We start from the raw sequence: 12638 nt of genomic DNA, 5'->3' as shown, positions 1-12638 counted from the left end.
ATGACAATGATCAACACATGTATTCATTCTACAAAGGACTAAATGATGCTTCCTCAAACTACGTATAACTAAACTTGAAATAGTAAAGTACATTTCTGTCACTTACTGGGTCTCTTCACAGAGCTCAGCTTCATTTATTAAATAACTCGTGGATAAAGAAGAAATCAAAAGAGAAAACTTTGAATATTTTGAATTGAATGAAAATAAAAACATGATAAGTAAAATTTTATGAGATTTATGAAATGACAAGAAAGTGTGCTGAGAGGGGAATTTTAACATTAAATAGCAATAATAGAAAATAATAAAGATTGAAAATCTATAATTCTTTTTACTTAAAAATTATAAAAAGAAAAGCAAACAAACACAACATATATAAATTTGAAAGAATAGAGTGACATTAGTAAGATGGGGGAGTAAGATGCCTCGACCTCTCCCTCTCCCCACAGACACACTGAATTAACAGCTATGCATGTATCAGCTCCCATTATTCAAAACACTGGTTGAGAGGCTCCTGCATTCAAGGCAAGTGAGAAAATGCTAAAATCCTAACTGTTAGGAAAAGCTGAGACACACTCTCACAATAAACCCCACCTAGGCACAGCACCATATAATTGGGAGGGAACCCTCAACTCCCAGCTTCTCCTGGAGGAGCAAAGAGTTTGAACCACAATCTAGGGCTCCAGTTTTCCAACTGCTAGTCCAGGGTCTGGCTTCTAACTCACCTGCCTCTGGGAGGGCCCAGCATTTCCAGTCCCCTGGGACTACTGAGGACAAAGTGGCAGTTAGGAATGGCTGTGCTAGCACTGCTCACAGGTCATCCCCTAGCTTAGTGCAGAGTGAGCAGCTCCCAGTTTCTCCATGGAAGGAGTTAGACTACACATCTAGACCCTCATCTTTTCTAGCTGCTGCCTAAGGAACTGGCTCCTAACTAACCTCTCTCTGAGAGCTGATGAAGCCCAGAATTTGTTGGTGCCTGGGGACTACAGAGAGCAAAATCATGGTTTGGAAGAGCACAGGGTTTGAAGGAGCATGCAGGCATTTCCACAGCCCTTCTCCTCAGCTCAGTGCAGAGTGAGTGAGGGGATAAACTCCAGCTCCCAGCTGCACAAGCTTTTCTGGCTTCTAGCTCACCTGTCTCAGGACGTAGATGGGAGTTGGCATACTCTAGACCCCTGGAAGATGCTAAGTACAAAGACAGCAGTTTGGATGAGCATAGAGGTTAGAGAGGCATCCAGAATCTCTGGCCAGGCTGACTGATGAAGGCTTTCTACTTATGAGTCCAGTCTGTGAAGACTAGGAGTTGTGGGTGTTTAATCTAATGCACAGATATCAAAACAGAGATTCGAGAAAAATAATAATAGAGAAATACGTTCCAGTCAGAAGAACAAGATAAGTATCTATAAACCAACACTAACGAAATGGAGACAGGTGATTTCCCCAACAGAGATTCAAAATAGCAGTGATAGAGCGAAAAATTTGACAAAAGAGTAAAGCAGAGGTGGTTTGGGCCTGGCATATGTCCCAGGTGAGTGTCACGGGCAGCTTCCATGTCCAAGCCTAAGTACTCAGCTTCTTCCCTTGCTTCTGATGTTCGCCCTCTTGTAACTAAAGCTTGTGGGTTTATTACTAGGAAATATTTAGAAATGAAATGCATTTTGCAATGGCAAAAAACCCCAAAACAAACAGAAACCCCAAAACCCACAAAATAGCCATCATAACCATGCTTACATGTAAACATGCGTGCTTACATGTAAGCATACGTAAACACACATGCTTACATACGTAAAACATAAATGTAAACATACATGCTTACATGTAAACATACGTGTACAAAGTAAGAATTTCAACAGAGAGATAGAAAATATAGAAATTACCAAAAGAGAAATGGTAGGACTGGAAAATGTGATAAATAAACTGAAAAATTAAACAGAGGGGTTCAACAACGGACTAGAACAAGAAGAAAAAAGGATCAGTGGACGCAGAGGTCACTAAAAATAATTGAGTCAGAGGAGCAAAAAGAAAAAACAATAAAAAAAAAAGTGATCATAGGTTACGGCACTTATGGGACACCACCAAAATGATCAATATATATGTTACAGAAGACTGAGAAGGACAAGAGAGAGGGAAAGGGGCAGAAAACTGAATCAAACATACTAAAACAACTGAAAATGCACTAAATCTGGGAAAGGAAATAGACATCCAGATCCAGTAAGCCCGAATGAAGTAAGATGAACTGCAAAAACATACAACCCCCCCGACTGATACACATAATCAAATTGTCTAGAGTCAAAGACAAAGTAAAATATTGAAAACAGCAATAGGAAACATCACAAAGAAGGGAACCGTAAAACTACCAGGTGATTTTATAGCAGAAACGTTGAAGGCCAGAAGGGAGTGGGATGATATACTCAAAGTGCTGAAAGAAAAAACTGCTAAGAATACTACACCAGCAAATTGGACCATCACAAATAAAGGGGAGGTACAAATATTACCAGACACACAAATGCTTAGGGAGTTTATCGCCACTAGATGTGCATACCAAGAAATGTTAAAGGCAGTTCTTCAAGTTGAAAAAGAAGGGTGCTAAACACCAGCACAATAGCATAAGAAAGTATGACACTCATTGGTAATGGTAAATATAGAGACAAATATAGAATACAGTGATGGGTAAATAACTTTTTAAAAAAATAGATCTTTATTGGAGTATAATTGCTTCACAATACTGTGTTAGTTTCTGTTGTACAGCAAAGTGAATCAGCCATATGCATACATATGACCCCATATCCCCTCCCTCCTGAGCCTCCCTCCCATCTTCCCTATCCCACCCCTCTAGGTCACTGCAAAGCACCGAGCTGATCTCCCTGTGCTATGCTGCTGCTTCCCACTAGCTCTTTTACATTTGCTACTGTATATATGTCGATGCTACTCTTACTTTGCCCTAGCTCCCCCTCCCACCCCGTGTCCTCAAAGTCCATTCTCTATGTCTACATCTTTATTCCTGCCCTGCAACTAGGTCCATCAGTACCTTTTTGTTTTTTGTTTTTTTTTAGATTCCATATATATGTGTTAGCATATGGTATTTGCTTTTCTCTTTCTGACTTACTTCACTCTGTATGACAGACTCTTAGGTCCATCCACCTCACTAAAAATAACTCAATTTCGTTTCTTTTTATGGTTGAGTAATATTCTGTTGTATATCTGTGCCACATCTTCTTTATCCATTCATCTGCTGATGGACATTTAGGTTGCTTCCATGTCCTGGCTATTGTAAATAGTGCTGCAATGAACATTGTGGTACATGTCTCTTTAGAATTATGGTTTTCTCAGGGTATATGCCCAGTAGTGGGATTGCTGGGTCATATGGTAGTTCTATTTTTAGTTTTTTAAGGAACCTCCATATTGTTCTCCATAGTGGTTGTATCAATTTACATTCCCACCAACAGTGCAGGAGGCTTCCCTTTTCACCACACCCTGTCCAGCATTTATTGTTTCTAGATTTTTTGAAAATGGCCATTTTGACTGGTGTGAGGTGATACCTCATTGCAGTTTTGATTTGCATTTCTCTAATAATTAGTGATGTTGAGCATCTTTTCATGTGCCTCTTGGCCATCTGTATGTCTTCTTTGTTGAAATGTCTACTTAGGTCTTCTGCTCATTTTTTAACTGGATTGTTTGTTTTTTTGATATTGAGCTCCATGAGCTGTTTGTATATTTTGGAGATTAATCCTTTCTCTGTTGTTTCATTTGCAAATATTTTCTCTGAGGGTTGTCATTTTGTCTTGTTTATGGTTTCCTTTGCTGTGCAAAAGCTTTTAAGTTTAATTATGTACCATTTTTTAATCTTTGTTTTTATTTCTGTTACTCTAAGAGGTGGGTCAAAAAAGATCTTGCTGTGGTTAATATCAAAGAGTGTTTTTCCTCTAAGAGTTTATAGTGTCTGGTGTTACATTTAAGTCTTTAATCCATTTTGAGTTTATTTTTGTGTATGGTGCTAAGGTGTGTTCTAATTTCATTCTTTTACATGTAGCTGTCCCGTTTTCCCAGCACCATTTATTGAAGAGGCTGTCTTTTCTCCATTATATGTTCTTGCCTCCTTTGTCATAAATTAGTTGCCCATATGTGTGTGGGTTTATCTCTGGGCATTCTATGCTGCACCATTGATCTATATTTGTTTTTATGCCAGTACCATCCTGTCTTGATTACTGTAGCTTTGTGGTATAGTTTGAAGTCGGGGAGCCTGATTCCTCCAACTCCGTTTTTCTTTCTCAAGATCGCTTTGGTTATTTGGGGTCTTTTGTTTTTCCCTACAAATTGTAAAATTTTTTGTTCTAATTCTGTGAAGAATGCCATGGTAGTTTGATAGGGATTGCATTGAATCTGTAGATTTCTTTGGGTAATATAGTCATTTTCACAATATTGATTCTTCCAATCCAAGAACATGATATATTTCTCCATCTGTTTATGTCATCTTTGATTTCTTTCATTAGTGTTTTATAGTTTTCTGAGTACAAGTCTTTTGCCTCCTTAGGCAGGTTTAATCCTAGATATTTTATTCTTTTTGTTGCAATGGTAAATGGGAGTGTTTCCTTAATTTCTCTTTCTGATTTTTCACTGTTGGTGTATAGGAATGCCAGAGATTTCTGTGCATTAATTTTGTATCCTGCAACCTTACCAAATTCATTGATTAGTTCTAGTAGTTTTCTGGTGGCATCCTTAGGATTTTCTATGTATAGTATCATGTCTTCTGTGAACACTGACAATTTTACTTCTTCTTTTCCAATGTATATTCCTTTTATTTCTTTTTCTTCTCTGATTGCCATGGCTAGGACTTCCAAAACTACGTTGAAGAAGAGTGGCGAGAGTGGACATCCTTGTCTTGTTGCTGATCTTAGTGGAAATGTTTTCAGTTTTTCATGATCGAGTATGATGCTTGCTGTGGGTTTGTCATATATGGCCTTCATTATACTGAGGTAAGTTCCTTCTATGTCCATTTTCTGGAGAGTTTTTATCATAAATTGCTGATGAATTTTGTCAAAAGATTTTTCTGCATCTATTGAGATGATCAAATGGTTTTTATTCCTTAATTTGTTAATGTGGTGTATCACACTGATTGATCTGCGTATATTGAAGAATCCTTTCATCCCTGTGATAAATCCCAGTTGATCATGGTGTATGATCCTTTTAATGTGTTGTTGGATTCTGTTTGCTAGTACTTTGTTGAGGATTTTCGCATCTATGTTCATCAGTGATATTGGCCTGTAATGTTCTTTTTTGTGATATCTTTGTCTGGTTTTGGTATCAGCGCGATGGTGGCTTCATAGAATGAGCTTGGGTGTGTACCTTTCTCTGCAATTTTTTGGGAGCATTTGAGAAGGATGGGTGTTAGCTCTTCTCTAAAAGTTTGATAGAATTTGCCCGTGAAGCCATCTGCCCTGGACTTTTGTTTGTTGGAAGATTTTAAATTACAATTTCAATTCCATTACTTGTGATTGGTCTGTTTATGTCCTCTATTTCTTCCTGGTTCAGTCTTGGAAGGTTGCCCTTTTCCAAGAATTTGTCCATTTCTTCATGTTTGTCCATTTTATAGGCATATAGCTGTTTGTAGTAGTCTCTTACAATCCTTTGTATTTCTGCTGTGTCAGTTTTGATTTCTCCTGTTTCATTTCTAGTTTTATTGATTTGAGTCTTCTCCCTTTTTTTCTTGATGAGTCTGGCTAAAGGTTTATCAATTTTGTTTATCTTCTCAAAGAACAAGCTTTTAGTTTTACTGATCTTTGCTATTGTTTTCTTTGTTTCTATTTCATTTATTTCTGCTCTGATCGTTATTTCTTTCCTTCTATTGAGTTTGGGTTTTCTTTGTTCTTCTTTCTCTAGTTGTTTTAAGTGTAGGGTTAGATTGTTTATTTGAGATTTTTCTTGTTTCTTGAGGTGAGATTGAATTGCTATAAACTTCTCTCTGTCTTAGACTGCTTTTTCTGTGTCCCATAGGTTTTGGGTCATCGTGTTTTCGTTGTCATTTGTTTCTAGGTATTTTTTAATTTCTTCTTTGATTTCTTCAGTGATCTCTTGGTTATTTAGTAGTGCACTGTTTAGCCTCCATGTATTTGTATTTTTTACAGTATTTTTCCTGTAATTGATTTCCAATCCCATAGCGTTGTGGTCAGAAAAGATGCTTGATATGATTTCAATTTTCTTAAATTTTCCAGGGCTTGATTTGTGACTCCAGATGTGATCTATCCTGGAGAATGTTCTGTGTGCACTTGAGAAGAAAGTGTATTCTGCCACTTTTGGGTGGAATGTTCTATAAATATCAATTAAATATCTGGCTTATTGTGTCATTTAAAGCTTGTGTTTCTTATTTATTTTCTGTCTGGATGATCTGTCCATTGGTGTAAGTGGGGTGTTAAAGTCCCCTACTATTATTGTGTTACTGTCAATTTCTCTTTTCATGGTTGTTAACATTTGCCTTATGTATTGAAGTGCTCCTATGTTGAGTGCATAAACATTTATAATTGTTATATCTTCTTCTTGGATTGATCCTTTGATGATTATGTAGTGTCCCTCCTTATCTCTTGTAATAGGCTTTATTTTAAAGTCTATTTTATCTGATACAAGTAATGCTACTCCAGCTTCCTTCTGATTTCCATTTGCATGGAATATCTTTTTCCATCCCTTCACTTTCAGTCTGTATGTGTCCCTAGGTCTTAAGTAGGTCTCTTGTAGACAGCATATATATGAGTCTTGTTTTTGTATCCATTCAGTCAGTCTGTGTCTTTTGATTGGGGCATTTAACCCATTTACATTCAAGGTTATTATTGATATGTATGTTCCTATTACCATTTTCTCAATTGTTTTGGGCTTGTTTTTGTGGATCTTTTTCTTCTCTTGTGCTTCCCACCTAGAGAAGTTTCATTAGCATTTGTTGTAATGCTGGGTTGGTGGTGCTGAATTCTCTTAGCTTTTGCTTGCCTAAAAAGCTTTTGATTTCTCCATCGAATCTGAATGAGATCTTTGCAGGTAGAGTAATCTTGGTTGTAGGGTTTTTTCTTTCATCACTTTAAGTATATCCTGCCAATCCCTTCTGGCCTGCAGAGTTTCTGCTGAAAAATCAGCTGATAACCTTATGGGGATTCCCTTGAACTTGATTTGTTGCTTTTCCCTTGCTGCTTCTAGTATTTTTTCTTTGAATTTAATTTTTGATATTTGATTAATATATGTCTTAGTGTGCTTCTCCATGGGTTTATCCTGTAGGGGACTCTCTGTGCTTCCTGGAATTGAGTGACTATTTTCTTTCCCATGTTAGGGAAGTTTTCCACTATAATCTCTTCAAATATTTTCTCAGACCCTTTCTTTTTCTCTTCCTCTTCTGGGACTCCTATAATTCGAATGTGATATGTTTAGTGTTGTCCCAGAGGTCTCTGAGATTGTCTTCATTGGTTTCATTCTTTTTTCTTTATTCTGCTCCTCAGCAGTTATTTGCAGCATTTTGTCTTCCAGCTCACCTATTTGTTCTTCTGCCTCAGTTATTTTGTCACTGATTCCTTCCAGTGTATTTTTCATTTCAGTTATTGTGTTGTTCATCTCTGTTTGTTTGTTCTTTAGTTCTTCTAGACCTTTGTTAAACATTTCTTGTATTTTCTCAGTCTGTGCCTCCATTCTATTTCCGAGATTCTGGATCATCTTTACTATCATTACTCTGAATTATTTTTCAGGTAGATTGCCTATTTCCTCTTCATTTATTTGGTCTTGTAATTTTTTACCTTGCCCCTTCAACTGTGACATATTTTTTTGCTGCCTCTTTTTAAAAATTTTTTTATGAGTGGGATTGTGCTCCTATCTATCTTACTGTTGTTTGGCCTGAGGCTTCCAACACTGGAATTTGTAGGCTGTTGGGTAGACCTGGGTCTTGATGCTGAGATGAGGACCTCCCTGAGACCTCACTCTGATGAATATTCCCTGCGGTCTTAGGTTCTCTGTTAGTCCCATGGTTTGGACTCCGAGCTCCCACAGAAGGAGCTTTGCCCAGCCCCTGGCCCATGGGGCATCCAAGATCCCCCAAGCCACATGGGGTGGCAAAAAAAAAAAGAGAACAATAACAAAGTAAAAAATAAAATTAGACTAGGAAACTAACAGATATATTAGAAAGAATATAAAAATAAAAATACAGATGAATCAACAACTGGGAAGTACATCAGTACCACAATAGTACAAAAGCAGAGGAGGGAAAAGAAGAAAAAAAAAAAGAAAGAAGAAAACGAAAAAAAAAGGAGCAGGAAAGCCTTGGCTGTGGAAGGCGGGGCCTAAGCAAGGGTGAGGTTTGGGTGGTGGGTGGGGCCAATGCTCAGGACCCACAGGGCTAGAAAAGGCCCTGGGAGCTGTGGGGGGTGGGGCTTAGGCTCAAGGAACATAAGGGGCCAAGGCGTGTCCCCCACCACTCATCTCAGAGGGCAGGGGAACCTCACCTGGGAGCCCAGCAGGCTTCCTGGGCTAGAGTGGGTGGGGTCAATGCCCTCTGCTCCTCTCCTACTCCTCCCAAGTGTCCCTCCCACCTGCCTCTCCTGATCTTCCTGACCTCTGGGGTGCCAATCCTGTCTGGCCTCCACTTCTCCTCCCCCTTCCATCCCCCCTCATCCTACACGTTCACCTGGGGGTTCTTCCTGTCTCCTGGGGGGGTCAGGGTCCCCCACCAGCAGCCGGCAGGCACCCTAGTGGTGGGAAGATGCTAACTCCACGTCTCTCCACAACACCACCTTGATTCTGCCCCCCCAAATCACTTTTAATGCTAGTATAAAAGTTAAAAGACAAAAGTATTATGAATAAATATAACAAATTATATAAATGGTTACAAACAAAATTGGATGTAAATTGTGGTGTCAACAACTTAACATGGAAGGGGAGAGAGATACAAGTTTATAGCTGTAAAAATTAGATATTTTATGTAAGCCCCAACAAGAGTATACCTATACATTACATCAAGGAAAAGAGAAAGGAATCAAAGCCTATTTAAACTGACAAACAAACAAGCAAACAAATAAGGAAACAAACCCAATGAAACACAAAGGAAGATAGCAAGAAAGAAAAAGAGAGACAAAAGAACTACAAGACAAACAGAAAATAAGTAATAAAATGATAAAAGTAAAAAATTATCAACAAAAATACTTTAAATGTAAATATATTAAATGCAACAATGAAAGACATAAACTGGATGCATGGATAAAAATACAAGATCCACCTTTATGTTTTCTATAAGAAACTAACTTTAACTTTAAGGAAAAACACAGGCTGAAAATATAGGGATGAAAAATGATATTCCATGAAAATGGTAACCAAAAGAAAGCAGGGCTAGTGATATTTGTGTTAGACAAAATAGACTTTAAACCCTTACCAGAAAACATGGGATCTTGGCGGCACAAGACATTCATTGTTTTTGTTCCTGAACCGACACCAGAAATTTGACATCCATCCACAGACAAACCTGTCTTTGAGGGAGGTGTGGGACTCAACACAATATGCCAAGGGACCCAGGAGGAGTCTCACCCACATATGCATGAAATAAAAGGCAGACAGGTCTCTGTCCAGACTGTGGTGTCTGCAGTGGCCCATGAACCAGCTCTAGCCTCACTCAGCCTCAGTCCAGGAGTCACTGGAAACACTATCTTATACAATCACACATGGAGGAGAGTCCTTATGTGAAACTCCAGGTTTTCACAGGAGGAGCTCCAGCACACACTGGAGAAAAAAAAAATATGAGTTTGGATTCATTGGACTGGGTAAGAGGAACAGCTCAACTTTACCTTCATCACCCCTCCCCCAAAGGAGGCACAGCTTAAGGCTAACAGAAAACTTCCTGGGCCCCTGATTTCTCCCGCAGGGGAGTGTGTGTATGATCTTGCAGCTTCCCCATCAGTATGGGACCTGCCAAAAGGCTCATTTCTCTTTCATTCCATCCAGAGTACTAATAATGAGCTATATGTCTGGGAGTCAGGAAGAGGCTATGAAAGCAGAAGACTGGACACTTACAGAGCATTAAAGGGAGGCTGATCCTACTAACTGTATTGCAAACTCCATCGAAGAACTCACTCAAAAGCTGCTGGGACTGCCTCACCTTCCTGTTCACTCAACAGGCCCACTGGCCCCTTCAGGGCTCTGTCTGCCTCACTCACACACCCTCCCATCTTGTGGCCAACACCCGTGGGCACAACTGACATTGGAGGTAAAAGCAAGCTTTGATAGACAGCTAGTGAGCATGCACAGAAATTTGGCTCAAATCTGTGGGCCAGGGAGAGAATAGAAGATTAAGATGTAGAGCCATCTTTGGGGAAACAAAAGACAGGCTGTCAGCACCCAAACTGGTGCATTGTAGGATCTAGACAAGGCACACAAGCACAGAAGTTCTGCCACTAGAGGGAGAAGAAGTGTGAGCTGGTGTTCCCATAGAAGATCTGAGATAGTCTAAAAGTCTGTAGCAGGGCTGAAGGAAGTTGTCTCACTCCCAAAGGAGACTGGTACTTCCAAAGCAAACACAACAACACTTAGCTTCAAGGAACATGAAATCAAGTAACATGGCATCAACAAAGTATCACAAAAATCTTCAGTATTCAAACTCAAAGATTGGAGATCTGTGATTTACCCAATGGAGAATTCAAAATAGCTGTTTTAAATAACTCAGTGTGCTACCAGAAAATACAGGAAGACAACTGAAAAACATCAGGAAAACAATACATGAACAAAATGAGCAGTTTACCAAAAAGATAGAAATCCAAAAAAAGAACCAAAGAGAAATTCTGGTGCTGAAAAATCCAATGATGAAATGAAAATGCAATAGAGTAGCATCAACAACAGAATGAAACAAGCAGAAGAAGGAATCTGTAAGATAGATAACAGATATACTGAAGTTATCCAGTCAGAGGAGAACAAAGAAAAAAGAATGAAAAAGAATTAAGAAAGGCTACATGATATATGGTATGTCATCAACAGAACCAATCTGTGAATTATTGAAATTCCAGAGGAGAAAAGGTGGAGATGGGGGCAGAAAGCTTATTTAAAGAAATAATGGCTGAAAACTTCCCAAATCAAGGGTGAGATTTGAATATCTAAGTTCATAACATTTTTAGGTGACCAAACAAAATCAATATAAAAAGGTCCTCTACAACACATATTACAATAAAACAGAAAAAAATCAAAGAAAAAAAGAGAAGTCTTAAAGGCATCATGAGAAAGAGACCTTGGAACTTACAACAGAACCCTCATATGGCTCTAAGTAGATTTCTCAGCAGAAACCTAGTGGGCCAGGAGAAAGCCAAGTGCTGAAAGAGAAAACTGCCAACCAAGAATACTTTATTTGGAAAATGTCATTCGGAAATGAATGGAAGATAAAGACTTCCCCAGACCAACAAATACTGAGGGAATTGAACACCACTAGTCCTGTCTTACTAGAAACACTGAAAGGAGTTATTCAAGCTAAAGTAAAAGAATGCTAATTAATAACATGAAAATACACAGTACACTGGTAAATTTAAGTATACAGCCACATACAGAATACTCTAGGACTTTGATATGGAATGTTAAACACTTAACATATTAAAGTTAAAGGCAAGAATACAAAAATAACGATAGCAACAACTATTTGCTAATAAGTACACACCATAAAAAGAGGCAAATCATGACATCAAAAATATAAAAGGGTGGAGGGTAAAAGGAAAGAGTTTTTGTATGTGGTTGATGCTCACGTTTCATCAGTATAAAATAGACCGCTGTCTCTGTAAGATGTTTTATTTAAGTCTCATGGTAAACACAAAGCAAGAAACCACACTAGATTCACAAAAGGTAAAGAGAAGTTTATTAAAAGCATACTACTATAAAAATCATTAATTCACAAAGGAAGGCAGTCAGAGAGGAAGAAAGGAATTAGGAAACTACAAAAGAGTCTTAAAAAAAGAGATGGTATTAGTAAGTCATTACCTATCAATAATTACTCTAAATAAAAATGGATTGGGCTTCCCTGGTGGCGCAGTGGTTAAGAATCCACCTGCCAATGAGGGGGACATGGGTTCGAGCCCTGGTCCGGGAAGATCCCACATGCCAGGGAGCAACTAAGCCCGTGTGCTACAACTGAGCCTGTGCTCTAGAGCCCGAGAGCCACAACTACTAAAGCCCTCGAGCCTAGAGCCCGTGCTCCGCAACAAGATAAGCCACTGCAATGAGAAGCCCGTGCAACCCAATGAAGACCCAATGCAGCCAAAAGTAAATAAATAAATAATTTTTTTAAAAAATGAATTACATTCTTCAATAAAAAGACATAGGATGGATAAGATGGAGGAGTAGGAGGATGCAGAGTTCGTGTCTCCTCATAACTAGGGCACCTAGTAGGTGCTGGTGGGGGACCTTGGACACCTAAGGGGAAGAGAGGAATCCCTATGTGACCAGGTAGGACGTGGGGGTCGGGGGAGGAGGAGGAGAGGAAAAGTGGAGGTGGGATGGGACTGGCACGCCTGAGGGGCAGCTGGGGGAGGGGAGGCGTTACCATGCTTGGAGGGGCCAACTCACAGTGAGAGAATCAGTGGAGATGGGGAGAGACCTTCAGGGGATCAGGAGATAAGAAGGGAACATGGCCAGTGTCTCCCCTGCCCACTCTGACC

General features: G+C 39.2%; 1 protein-coding gene across 1 annotated transcript in view; it reads right to left on the bottom strand.

Annotated features, from left to right (window-relative positions):
* The window catches only part of CFH (complement factor H), a 98921-nt gene that overhangs the window by 37872 nt on the left and 48411 nt on the right, over positions 1–12638 (bottom strand). The window lies entirely within an intron of this gene.

The sequence above is a fragment of the Eschrichtius robustus genome, chromosome 3, assembly GCF_028021215.1.
Source record: "Eschrichtius robustus isolate mEscRob2 chromosome 3, mEscRob2.pri, whole genome shotgun sequence".
NCBI lineage: Eukaryota > Metazoa > Chordata > Mammalia > Artiodactyla > Eschrichtiidae > Eschrichtius > Eschrichtius robustus.
Note: the sequence above shows the minus strand (reverse complement) of the source record. Positions and strands in the feature narration are given on the sequence as shown.